The sequence below is a fragment of the Bison bison genome, unplaced genomic scaffold, assembly GCF_000754665.1.
Source record: "Bison bison bison isolate TAMUID 2011002044 unplaced genomic scaffold, Bison_UMD1.0 scf7180017864063, whole genome shotgun sequence".
Classification (NCBI taxonomy): domain Eukaryota; kingdom Metazoa; phylum Chordata; class Mammalia; order Artiodactyla; family Bovidae; genus Bison; species Bison bison.
Window position 1 is genome coordinate 2124034 of NW_011494635.1, and position 13318 is coordinate 2137351.

Sequence of the window (13318 nt, forward strand, 5' to 3'; positions counted from 1 at the left end):
ATTTTTCTTGCTATCCTCAGAAGATATTGCTGCAAATCTACTCTGATTCTCATTCTGTTCAGCTTACAATACAAATAGCTTATTATTTTTTGCAACCTATGTCTTACAATAAAGCAGTGCTGAAAAATTAAATAGAAGAAAGTTCAGTTGCCATATAGGCTATGAAAATGATTTGCTGGTGGTAATTTTTAAGCCTGATTCTAAATAGATTTTCTGAGAAGGGCACTTGGAAAATGTGGTTCAAATTTTGCTATTTAAGGTATCTTGAAATTAAAGGTTCACTCTCCCTAAAATTTCAAAAAGCATAGAACTTAGGCTTTTAAGGGTATAGCAGTGAGAATCCCAGGGACGGGGGAGCCTGGTGGGCTGCCGTCTATGGGGTCGCACAGAGTCGGACACGACTGAAGCGACTTAGCAGCAGCAGCAGCAGCAGTGATAAAAGCTTTCATAATCATTTCTAAAAAGCAACACTTCACAGTTTTGTCTCTCCAATGGTTCTCTAATATACTTGTAGAAGGAAGGCAACAGAAAATCAAGAATAAAAATAGCTGAGCTCTCCACAGTTGGGGTTCCTGCCTACTTTTCCTGTTCAAAGAAAAGAGGAGACACCATCTTACAACAGATTCATCATAGACAACTGGGCTTCTCCAGGGACAGTCAGCATTTGATGCCCCATATCCCTTGGTTCTTGTTGCCAATGGTCAGCCTGGCGATGGTGGTGAAATGGGGGCAATTAATCTGTAGATGAGGGAGGGCTTCCTTTAACAGTTGAGGGTTACCATCCAGCATGATTCCAAAGACCTGTAGTGTTTTTAGTGTGGGAATTTCTCTAAGTTCAAGTAAAGTTTCAGGTATTATGTCATAGCACTGACTGAGTGCTATGTTGGAGGTAGCTGAGTTGGTAAATATCTAGAAAGCAGTCACTTTTCAGCATAACACTGTCACTTAAGTATAGGTGGACAAGATTGGGACATCTTCCCAACTGAGGCAGAGACATCTGATCTCTGCAGATTCCTTTGGTACCTGCTGAGATTCAACTGGATGATGGTCTCCGACACGTATGCTGCTGCTGCTGCTGCTACTAAGTCGCTTCAGTCGTGTCCAACTCTGTGCGACCCCATAGGTGGAAGCCCACCAGGTTCCCCCATCCCTGGGATTCTCCAGGCAAGAACACTGGAGTGGGTTGCCATTTCCTTCTCCAATGCATGAAAGTGAAAAGTGAAAGTGAAGTTGCTCAGTCATGTCCAACTCTATGCGACCCCATGGACTGCAGCCTACCAGGCTCCTCTGTCCATGGGATTTTCCAGGCAAGAGTACTGGAGTGGAGTGCCATTGCCTTCTTCCGACACCGTGTGCAATAGCCACCTATAGGTGCTTTTCAGTGAAGTCAAAGCACCAAGAGAGTTTCAGCTCAGCTCATCCAATCTGGAACAGCTGCTCAGCAAAATCTTCAGGGCAGATTCAGAGAATCCAGAATGCCCAGAAAGGTTGAGTTGCAGTAAATTTGTTTTCTTAGCAAGATTATCAACAATGGGATCAGAAAGCCGGAGGCCTTCCAGGCTGAGATTCTGCAACTTGGAGCAGTGAGACAGAAGGCCGTGGAGGGTAAACACATCAATCACTAAGTTCGATAGGTCCAGGTGCTGTAGACAAAAAGGGCTGAAATATTCAACTAACAATTGGTCCATAAATGATCACGGGCAGCAGAAGGCAACTACCCATCAGGACAGAAGCCGACCAACCACATCTGGGTAGAGGTTTCTGCCCGTGAGGTCCACAGTCTGCCAGAGAGACTCATCAAACTCTAGATAATGCTGTCTTTTAACAAACACTGGAGACTTTCAGGAGTTCAGGGAGGCACAGACAGGAAAAGATTCCTAAGAGTAGCTCGTCTGGAAGGGAGTCCCAAGAAATAGCTGGAAAGTTCTCTTGTTTAGCTTAGGTTTGCGGATAATCTCAAAGTCCTTGTCATTTCCTTTGCTTTTCAGCCATTTTCATGGGGGACTCTGTGGGTGGCCCAGGTTTGAAAGCAGTTGCTGGGGGATAGTCTCACTGTCCATCTCCTCCTTCTCCAGGGTGGAGACCCCCATGCCTGAAAGCAGTCAGAAGTCTAGAACCCCCATCCCCACGTGAAACTGGTGGTGGCATTGGTCCTCTGGTTGGGTGTCTCCTGGAAATGTTTCCTGTGTGTGGCGTCTGCAGGTTGGGGAGTTTTAAATGTGCTCATTAATTGCAGAGGTGCCCGCCTCCCAGATTCCCACTTTAGCCTGTCAGTTCAGTTCAGTTCAGTTCAGTCGCTCAGTCATGTCCAACTCTTTGCAACCCCATGAATCGAAGCACGCCAGGCCTCCCTCCCTGTCCATCACCAACTCCCGGAGTTCACTCAAACCCACGTCCATTGAGTCGGTGATACCATCCAGCCATCTCATCCTCTGTCGTCCCCTTTTCCTCCTGCCCCCAATCCCTCCCAGCATCAGAGTCTTTTCCAAAGACTCAACTCTTCACATGAGGTGGCCAAAGTACTGGAGTTTCAGCTTTAGCATCATTCCTTCCAAAGAACACCCAGGGCTGATCTTCTTTAGAATGGTCTGGTTGGATGTCCTTGCAGTCCAAGGGACTCTCAAGAGTCCTCTCCAACACCACAGTTCAAAAGCATCAATTCTTCGGCACTCAGCTTTCTTTACAGTCCAACTCTCACATCCATACATGACCACTGGGAAAACCATAGCCACCAAATAGATAAGTAGATGGCAAATGCCAATTTGTAGTTGACAGGAATACCAAAGAAAGGTGGAGGGGCAGAAATTGTAACCAAGAAGTACCCCTTGGGGCCTTCCTGGGTTGGGGGAGGGACATGTCTCCCCCCACCCCCATCCTCTGCTTTAGCTCCTCTCGTAGCTCAGTTGGTAAAGAATCCGCCTGCAGTACAGGAGACCCGGGTTTGATCCTTGGGTCAGGAAGATCCGCTGGAGAAGGAAATGGCAACCCACTCCAGTATGCTTTCCTGGAAAATCCCATGGCCAGAGGAGCCCAGTGGGCTGCAGTCTATGGGGTCACAAAGAGTGGGACACGACTGAGTGACTAACACACACACAAACTATCTAGATAACAATATTGGATGCAAATTTCCTGAGTTGTTTTAAAGATGTAAAAGCCTCCCAGTCTCCAACAAATGGAAGATGTTGACTACTTGAAGACCGAGAGCACAGAGCCCCAAGCCTCCTGGAGCCTGAGGACTGAGACACTCTGAATCCCTGTGATCCCATCCTTCTGCCTCAGCATCAGCCAGTCAGATAACTGCACAAGCTGACCTCAGACCTGTGACACCACTCCCTTTCCTGGTCCTAAAAATGCTTTCCCGAAGCTCTTTTGGAAACTAGAGGTTTTTCAGGGCGAGAACTACCTTGTCTCCTTACATGGCCCGGCAGTAAAACTTGCTCTGCTCCAAACTCTGACCTTTCTGTTTGTTTGGCCTCACTGTGCATCGAACACACGAACTTGCATGAACATGGTCTGATGCTGTCTCGGGGTAGACAGTGTCAGAACCTAGTTGAATTGTAGGACACCCAGCTGGTGTCAGAGAATTGCTTGATGGAGAATTGCAATTACACACTGAAACTGGTGTCAGAAGCATATATGTTAATTATAACCCAATGTTAGGGCTTCCCGGGTGGTGCTAGTGATAAACAACCCCCCTGCCAGTGCAGGAGACGTTAAGAATCACAGGCTTCATCCCTGGGTTGGGAAGATCTCCTGGAGGAGAGCGAGGCAACCCACTCCAGTATTCTTGCCTGGAGAATCCCATGGACAGAGGAGCCTGTCAGTCTACCATCCACAGGGTTGCACAAAGTCAGACATGACTGAAGCAACTTAGCACACATGTGCACACTCCAATTTTAAAGTATGGAAAATAGCTTTTCTTGACACTAAAATAGAGCCCACACCCCACTCTCATGCTCTATCCCTAGGCCCTGTTTTATTTTACTCCATAGCACTTATCACAACCCAATTACATGTTGTTTCTTCACTTAGTTGCTCCCTACCCCAAGCAAGACTGTAGAATCTAGGAGAACAGGTCATTTTTGATAAACACCCAGCACCTGCAAAAGAGGCTGACACAAAGCTGTGCAGTCAAGATCTATCAAACGTCACCAAAAGCACTGAATGACCGCAGTCACTGGGGAGGGAAGCCCCATTCAGCTGAAAACAAGTGGCAACAAGCTGTGTATGTCAGCGTATTCAGTGAAGATCACAAATGCCACAGGCATTTGGACAAGGAAGGGGTGTCTAATACTGGATGGTTAGAGCCAGAAGTATCCTCAGAGGTGACTGGGTGTAGCAAGTGGCTTTACAAGTGAGGACAGTGAGGTCCCAAGGAGGCGAGAGGCTTATTCAAGGCCACACAGCGGTAGGTCTAGAGTCAGGCCAGTGACTTGGGTCACTATGTAAACTTAAAGTTCCACATGTCTTATTCCTGTCTCCAATGAAGCATCTTTTAGGGCCGTAGCATCTGGAGCCTGACAGTGCTGATTGGCTGGGCAAAAACGAATGAGATTTCAGGAGGAGACTATGGACTGGACAGTAAAAGTCAGGCTCACATGCTGTGGGATCTCTGGGTACTAGACAGAGGGAAACATATTCTTTGGAGCTTTATATGATTCACCTTGGGTCATGGGATCAGCTGCATGAAAAATATTTCCAGTCTTTGGTATCATAAAAGCCTGTTTTTCCCAGACATCAGCTAAAGTGCTCACTGTAAAAGACAGAGGTTTCTAAGCCAGTTCTCCTTAAGTAAGTGATCCCGTGATAGAAAGATAGAAACACGTGACTGCCATTCACACAGAAAAGCTTTCAGGTTCTTACCTTTGTTAACTTTCTGAAAGCACTAATTAATTTGAGGCACTCTCTCGTGGTGCTGGACTAGTTCCCACATTGTGCAACTAGAATTTGAGTCATGACTCATTTCTGCATTACACAAGTGTCCAATTCTGTCTTAGTTCTTATTCAAGTTTCTTGAGTGATTCTATTTGAGTAACATATTCTAAGACAAAGACGTGCACTAGTCCAGGTAGAAGATTCATTTCAGAAAAGAAAATGAGGATTTGCAGGACAGTGGGAATTAGTTTTTTAAAAAATACAAGAAATGAGAAATGGTGCTTGCATGCTTTCTACACCAATGGACCTTCTCCTTCAAATTGGCATGGTTTTAGCAAATTTAGCAAAGTGGGCCACTGGTAATATTTTTAAATGCACAATTCTTCTCCCGGCCATCCTTATTTTCATCTTCATAATTAGGTTTACCTTGAAGAGTGAAAGTGAAAGTCACTGAGTTGTGGCTGACTCCTTGTGACCCCATGGACTATACAGTCCATGGAATTCTCCAGGCTAGAATACTGGAGAATTCTCTGGAGTGGGTAGCCGTTCCTTCTCCAGGGCATCTTCCCAATCCAGGGATCGAACCCAGGTCTCCCACATCGCAGGCAGATTCTTTACCAGCTGAGCCACCAGGGAAGCCCATCTTGAAGGGTGTTAATGACAAATTGGCAAGAGTGTCAACTATGAATTGGCACTTACCATCTACCTCTACAGGATTAAAGCATGTGCTGCTGATCTTCGACACCCCCTGAAAGGAGTTCAGGGTGGAGAGCAGTAATGAGACCCTCTGTGCTCGGGGTGGGGGTTGGGGAACTGATAGAACACATCTCCAGATAGTTAGATATTTTCAGGGGCCAATTTTATGAGCCCAGTTTTTACATCTTCTTTATCTAGAAAAGCATGAAATTCTTCATGGTGACAGCTGCTCCTCATGACCATCAGAACCTTCTGTAAAAAATAATGTGCTTAATTGCATGTACTCTACCTTCGCCAAAATCACATATGTACTGACCTTCCCCCTTGCCTCTTTGGAGCAGTTTCTCAGAGCTATCTGAAACGCTGTCTCCCAGGCTACAGTCTTCATTTTGCCTCAAACCAAACTTAACTTGCAACTCTTGCACTGTGTATTTTTTAAGTTGACAAGAGAAAACAGTTGAGTGAGACAGGGTGAGATAAACCCTTTCTTTTTTTTCCTCTTTGTAATCATTATTAACTGTACATTCCAGTTTTCTTGTTTGTGCTTCAGATAAAATTGTATCAGCCCATGTAGTCACTTCATGCTCCCTTGGAGCTGTCTGCTACTTGCCCTTTTTAGACTGCTGCAGTGACCCACGCCCATCCTACGGAGACTCTACAAATGTATCTACTACTATGCCTTGCTCATAGTAGATGCTCACTAAATGCCTGAAGACTGAATCTGTGAAGAGAATGCCTTCTGTACTCCCCACCCTTCAAAAAGAGGATTTCTGAAATCTTACAAACATGCTTGGAATGTTTAGAGACAAACAAAATTTCAAGATTCATGATATCTGTGAAATTTCTCTTAAGAATGTACATAAGTCACACATCTAAGTTAGGACTTAAACCTTTGGTAGGTATGTGGTCGCAGACAACGAGGCAGAAAGAGGAGGAAATCCATGTGTAGTCCTGGAAGCACTGCCACTTATATTTGGCTCAGTTGTGGACAAGCAAGTTCAATTGTGTGTGAGTGAGTGAAGTATAAGTATACTAGCGAGGTGGAAAAGCAAAACAATGAAAAGCAGATGGCAGAGGGCCAAAGATGCTAGTCTAAGGAGTATGAATTCCACTCATAGAAATCAGAGAGCCTCCTAAGGTTTTAGACAATGACAAGATGCTCATAGAGGCCATGCCTATAATCATCAAACATATATAACATAAATGTTGCTCGGTTGCGTCCGACTCTTTGCGACCCGGTGGACTGTAGCCCACCAGCCTCCTCTGTCCATGCAGATTCTGTAGGCGAGAATACTTGAGTGGGTTGCCATGCCCTCCTCTAGGGAATCTTCCCAATCCAAGGATTGAACTCAGGTCTCCCACATGGCAGGTGGATTCTTTACTGTCTGAGCCACCAGGGAAGCCATATATGTTACCAGCAATTCTTATTCCTAGTATTTTCTCTAAAGAAATGAAAAGTGTATTTGCAAACACAAAAAATTTGTACATGGGTGTCCACAGAAGCTCTATTCCAAAAAGCTGAAAACAACTCAAATATCCACCAAGAGGTGAAGATCCAAGAAATTGTGGTACATAGACATAGCAATTAACAAAGGATTGATTCACAGAATATGGATGTTTCAAAACCATTACGCTGAGGAAAAGACATCAGACAAAAGACTACAAATGGTAGGTTTCATTTATAGGAAAATCTAGAAAACAAACAAAAAACTTGCCAGGTGGTGCTAGTGGTAAAGAACCTGCCTGCCAATGTAGAAGACACAGGTTTGATCCCTGGGTCAAAAGGATCCCCTGGAGGAGGAAATGGCAACCCACTCCAGTATTCTTGCCTGGAGAATTCCATGGACAGGGGAGACTGGCAGGTTACAATCCATGGGGCCGCAAAGAGTCAGACACGAATGAGCACACAAGCACACACTAGAAAAACTATTCTACTGGGACAAAACGCAGATTAATTGTTGCCTGAGGCCAGGGGTGAGGGGAGGAGTTGCCACCCCATGCACAGGAGCACAGGGAACTTTGTGTGTGTGGGGGGCAATGGAATTATTCTATGTCCCAGTTGTAGTGGTGGTTTCACAAGTATATACACTGGTCAAAATTCATTGAAGTGTACACTTGAAACGGATGTATTTCAATGTATGTAAATTAAAGCGAAATGAAGTTGGTTTAAAAAAAAGAAAACAGAACTATATTTGGGCACAGCACTACTTAGGGCAAAGGAAACAGCACAGACTTTCCTAACGTGGTTGTCCTTTAGCCTGAAGGTGAGGTGTAGCCTGTGACATAGAGGCCCTGCTCTGTAGCACCATGGACAGCAGCGTGGGGAGGTGGGGGGGGGTGCCAGGTGGCATGGCCAAGGAACCACGTGGACAGAAAGGAGCCAAGAATGCCTGTGTGTGTGTGTGTGTGTGTGTTTATGTGTTGAGGGGATGGGATCCCTGCAGTTAATTAATGCGTGTCGTTCTAGTGAAGATCTTACCTACTGGCTCATCCTTCAAGATTCTTTCCAGTCCTGCTTCCCATGAAGGCTTACTTGAGCTCCTGCCCACACCAGCCTTTTCCTCTTTCTCTCTTCTGAACTCTTACAGTAAGTCCTGTTTGTTTAATTTGTTTGGAGGTAACTATGGCTTTTTTTTTTTTTTCTTCTTGTACTGCTCTTTCAGTTGCTTATTGCTACTTAATTTGAAATGTGGTTACACTTTACATCATCTTATACTGCCAGGCCCTGAAGAGGGAACCACTGTCTGGATCCCCCTCAGTGCCTCCAGAGAAGTCAGGCAGTATTTGTGTACGTTCTTGATTCATGTTGATTTTCACTTCCTAAAACTGGACTCTGTTAATAATTTGGCATAAGGAAGAGACAGCTACAATTCTGTTACGATTGAACTTAAGGGCTAAGTAGGGAGATACTGGGGCTTCCCAGGTAAAGAACCTACCTGCCAATGTAAGAGATGTGGGTTTGATCCCTGGGTTGGGAAGATCCCCTGGAGAAGGAAATGGCAACTCACTCCAGTATTCTTGCCTGGAAAATCCCATGGACAGAGAAGCTTGGCAGGCTACAGTCCACGGGGTTGCAAAAGAGTTGGACATAACTCAGTGACTAAACAACAACAAGAGATACTGAGGTTTGTGAACCCTTCGGTAATTCATCTCTGTTTCTACTTTAATTGACTGACGATAATTTCTACCACAAAGCCAATACCCTATTCAGGCGATGTTGTCTCTGCAGCAAACTGAAATCAAGTTGATGTATTTCCCTGATGATTTCATATCTCCATCATTTTTTTTTTTTCAATCCTGAATTTCAGCCAGGGCAGTCACATTTGTATTCGAAGCCTGCCAACTCTGGCCAGAAATCAGGTGTCCGCTTAAGACACACCTTGACAAGTGGATTAGATGTTCCAATGAAAGGCAGATAAATGTCACTCATGTCACTATAAATAAAAGTCTAGGCCTGCTTATCAGCTTGTAGGGTTGAGGTTGTACCTTCAATACTTCTGAGTGCTTCACGCTTTATTATCCTTGAAACGAGGCTGTTTCCCTCCAGTCTCTCCACTTACACACCCAAAGGGAATTATTACCATTTGACTCCTTGAAACATGTGCCTTCTGTCAGTGTCCTGTCTTTTGCTTTAGGAGACAATATAACCTGTGGCCTTAAACAGAAATCTGCCAGGATCTTCTGAAATGTCATATTATGGGGTGAAATGTAGCAGGAGCCTTTCATGGTGCTGACCGAGAACGTCTAGTACCTGCTTTATAAGCAAATCACATTCTAGCGGACTTTGACTGTTTGGGGTCATGTTTTAGAGCATGGGATTTGTCACTGAAACCCATGTAATAATAAGTATGATTTAGATTTGTGGTTTTGGTCAAATCCTGTTCTTTGAAACCAAACTATGTACAGCCAGCCAAACTTTGCGAAAATGTCAGTCACAACGTGTCACACTTACAAACACAGCATCAATTCTAAAAGCATCTGAGGGATACAAGGCCTTGAAAAAAAAAGAGAGATTTTTGTGGTTGGAGAAATTGAGAGATGAGGCATGAAAAAAGGCTCTAAAATGGCCACAGAAATGTAGGCCACTTAATGCAATTTAACCCTAACATCATTTCATTACAGTTTCCCTTTCTCAACACTTTGGGGTACGATGCTCATTGTTTAATGTCTTTGGTTAACTTAAGGTGTGAGCACAGATGGAGAAAGTTGAGAAGGAAATAATCTTTCTGAATACATTCATCAGTGTGTACAGATGGAGGCCTTACAAATGCATCTTTCAGTTATCTACATTTCTGAGCTGCATTCTGAAGTTCAGCCAGGACAGGACTGCATAGGAGCACACATGCTTTCACCAACGTCATGTTCATTTGTACCCGTGAATTACACTTGGTGATGATGATTGCCTATTGTGTAAGATCTCAATATATCAAAATCCTAGAAATCTGAAAAAGTAGCTTTGGATTGGGTTCTAAGAGCAGAAATTTGTTGATTCTATTTCCATTTCTTATGTCTTAAGATAGAGGTTCTCAAAGTGTTTGGCCTTGGGACTCCTTTATACTCTTACAAATTATCCAGCACCCCAAAGAGGTTTTGTTCAGGTAATTATACCTGTCAATATTTACCATGTTTGAAATCAAACCTGAGAAAATTTTAGAAATATTTAAAATGCTAAAATAAATAATTATTAATTCATTTAAAAATAACAAGAAGCCCTTAACATGCTAACAGAAGTAACATGCTTATGAAAACAACTATTTTTCCCAAACCCAGATTAGTGAGGAGATTGGCACTGTTTTATATTTTTTGAAATTCTTCAGTGTCTGACTTAACAGAAGACAACTGGGTTGCCACAGCTGTTTCTGATTGGCAATTCGTTGAGAGATCCCATCACATAGCCTCTAGAAATTTCCATTATATACTTTATACACTTGGAGAATGAAAGTGAAGACAGAAAATCACACATTTTTTTGGCTGTGCAGCATGTGGGATCTTAGTTCCTCAGCCAGGTGTTGAACCCATGTCCTCTGCATTGGAAGCTTGGAGTTCTACCCACTCGACCACCAGGGAACTCCCCCAAATCACATCTTAATATTATTATAAAAAGTTTTAACATCATGGACCCACTGAATGAATCTCTGGGATCTTAGGGATCCCTTAACCACATTTTGAGAACTACCGCTCTCAAAATTCAATACCATGAAAATATTAACAATCTACTGGATGCTCATCACAAGATCAATAAAGACACATCCCTGCCTCCAGGGAACTTACAATGTCTTCTTCCACACACATCTCATTTCCAACCCAATCTCACTGAGATTTCAAGACTTCTTGTCAATCTATTTCCTCCCTATCATCTCTGACTACCCCTTTAGATGACTAGATCTGTATCTTTTTAAAATGTCTGTAGCAATTGTCTGTGCAGTTCATTTGGGATATTTAATAAGACTTGTGGTATGAGGCTTGTTTATTATTGGTCAAAATGTGACTTAATTACTTCACTTATTTCATATGCCGTGGCTGTACTTTGTCCTTGTTAGTGATGGATAAGACAGGTGATGGTAGCAAGACAATGATTTATTTTGCTAATGGTGCCCACATAGGCAGCAAAGGCTGTGGACTTTAAATAGATATTTAATAATTTGATTTGCGGCTTAACTAAGGAGTGTGGCAGAAACAATGCTGTGTTCCCCCATCCTGTTTCCTTTTTCTATTATTGAGTACTCCAAAAGATGAGATTGGGAAATATTTCCCCACAATATTTCCCAATCTTGTCTTCAGCTGGGAGCCAAGTGATTGGAATTTGGTCAAATGAATGTAAGTAGAAATTACGTAAGCCACCATCAAGCCTAGCCCTTCAGAACATTCAGGGCAGCCCTCCTGCCCTGCCTTCCTTTGGTAGTAGCTGTGGTGGTCACATGTTGAGCTAACAGAACCGCAGGATGAAAACAGCTGGATCCCTGAGTCACCATGTGGAGGACAAACAGCCCTGGAGGGAGCTCAACCACACTTTTGGTCAGCTGATGAGATTTCAGCCATTATTTATTATCCCAGCAAAGCGTAGCTTGTCCTGATATATTAGAAGAAAGAGAATATTTACAGATGAGATAAGGAAAATGTAAGATGCAATACCACACGTTAGAAGTCAAGGAGAGCTATGGAAGATGAGAACTGGCAGGAGCCTTGGGCTCTGTGCTGGGAAAAATTTATGGAGAAGAGGGGAAGTGGAAACACGTAGGATTTGAGCTGGCACAAAGACTCTTTCCTATGCAAAGGAGAGGAACTTAGCTCCAAACAGCTTAGGGCAAAAGGATCATTTATTGGCACGTGGAAATAAAGAACAGGTTTACCAACCAAACTGCAGGAAGAGGGATTTAGCTGTACTCGAAACCCACTGCAACCAGGGACTAAATCTGCTTCTCTCATTGCAGACCGGCAATAAATCCCATTGTGATCTTTCAGCCTCAACCATCTGGGAGGTGCTGCCTCACCTTCCTTATGGCTTGAAGTTGAAAAACGCTGGGCAAGGACTCTCAGGGACTCAGCTTTCCCAGCTAACCATCCCCATACCAAATGCCTACTGGACATGTGTGCCTATGAGAACATAGCACTGCCCAGGGAAGTCAAATACTTGAGGAAGGGCTCTTTGTAGGAGAAACGAGGGACTTCACCACAGACATAATTCCAGGTAATTATGTTCTTAGGTTCCAGGTTTTGACTGTTCTTAGGTAAAATATGGGCTAACCATTTCTTTAATTTCTACACCAGTGGTTTTAACAAAGTGGCATCAGACCACAGAGAAGGGGGCAATGAATACTGCCAGGTGGCAGGGAGAAACACTTCCCTAGAGACCTCTTGAGGTGAGCCTTTAGGACTGAGTGTGATTTGTCAAGGCAGGAGGGGATTCCAGGGAGACAGACTTCCAGACTTGAGCAAATGGACATAAATTCCTCCTCTTCCATGCCTCCCTTCTTATATGTTGAAAAAAAAATGTATTTAAAGCCATCAGAAAACAAAGGATATAAGTATCCTCTTAGTGCAAGGACAGAGTATTAAATGATCTTTACTTGGACTGAAACAGAAGCAGTGTGAATAAGCAAGAGACTTAAGCCCCCTCTATCGCGGCCTCTCGTCTGTTACAGGAAGATGATGAAAGCACCCTCAGAAGGCCCAAGTGACGATCAAATTTGATAATGCCTTGCTGCTGCTGCTGCTAAGTCGCTTCAGTCTTGTCCGACTCTGTGCGACCCCATAGACGGCAGCACACCAGGCTCCCCCGTCCCTGGGATTCTCCAGGCAAGAACACCGGAGTGGGTTACCATTTCCTTCTCCAATGCATGAAAGTGAAAAGTGAAAGGGAAGTCGCTCAGTTGTGTCCCACCCTCAGCGACCCCATGGACTGCAGCCTACCAGGCTCCTCCATCCATGGGATTTTCCAGGCAAGAGTACTGGAGTGGGGTGCCATTGATAATGCCTTTGCCAATGCTTTAGCACAGTGTAAACTTGCAAATAAGTGCTGGAGAGTGACACCAGCAATTATTTTACACTCATAAATGTAGCTGGAAGGTTGAATTACATGCTACATTGCATTTTATAACCAGTGATAAGTGAGTTGTTTACGCAAACCAGCCGTCATCAGTGCAAAATACTTAAAAAAAAAAATACGGTTGCTAACCCAGATTCATGCTGTGGCATAAAATCGGGAGAAAGCAGGAAGCAGAAGTAACGAGTGCGTGTGGATGCTTAG

The 13318-nt window shown here is 43.9% G+C and overlaps 1 pseudogene; it reads right to left on the minus strand.

Moving 5' to 3' along the window:
- Positions 1–627: 627 nt before the first annotated feature.
- Positions 628–13318, minus strand: part of LOC104986143 — a 13952-nt pseudogene continuing 1261 nt past the window's right edge.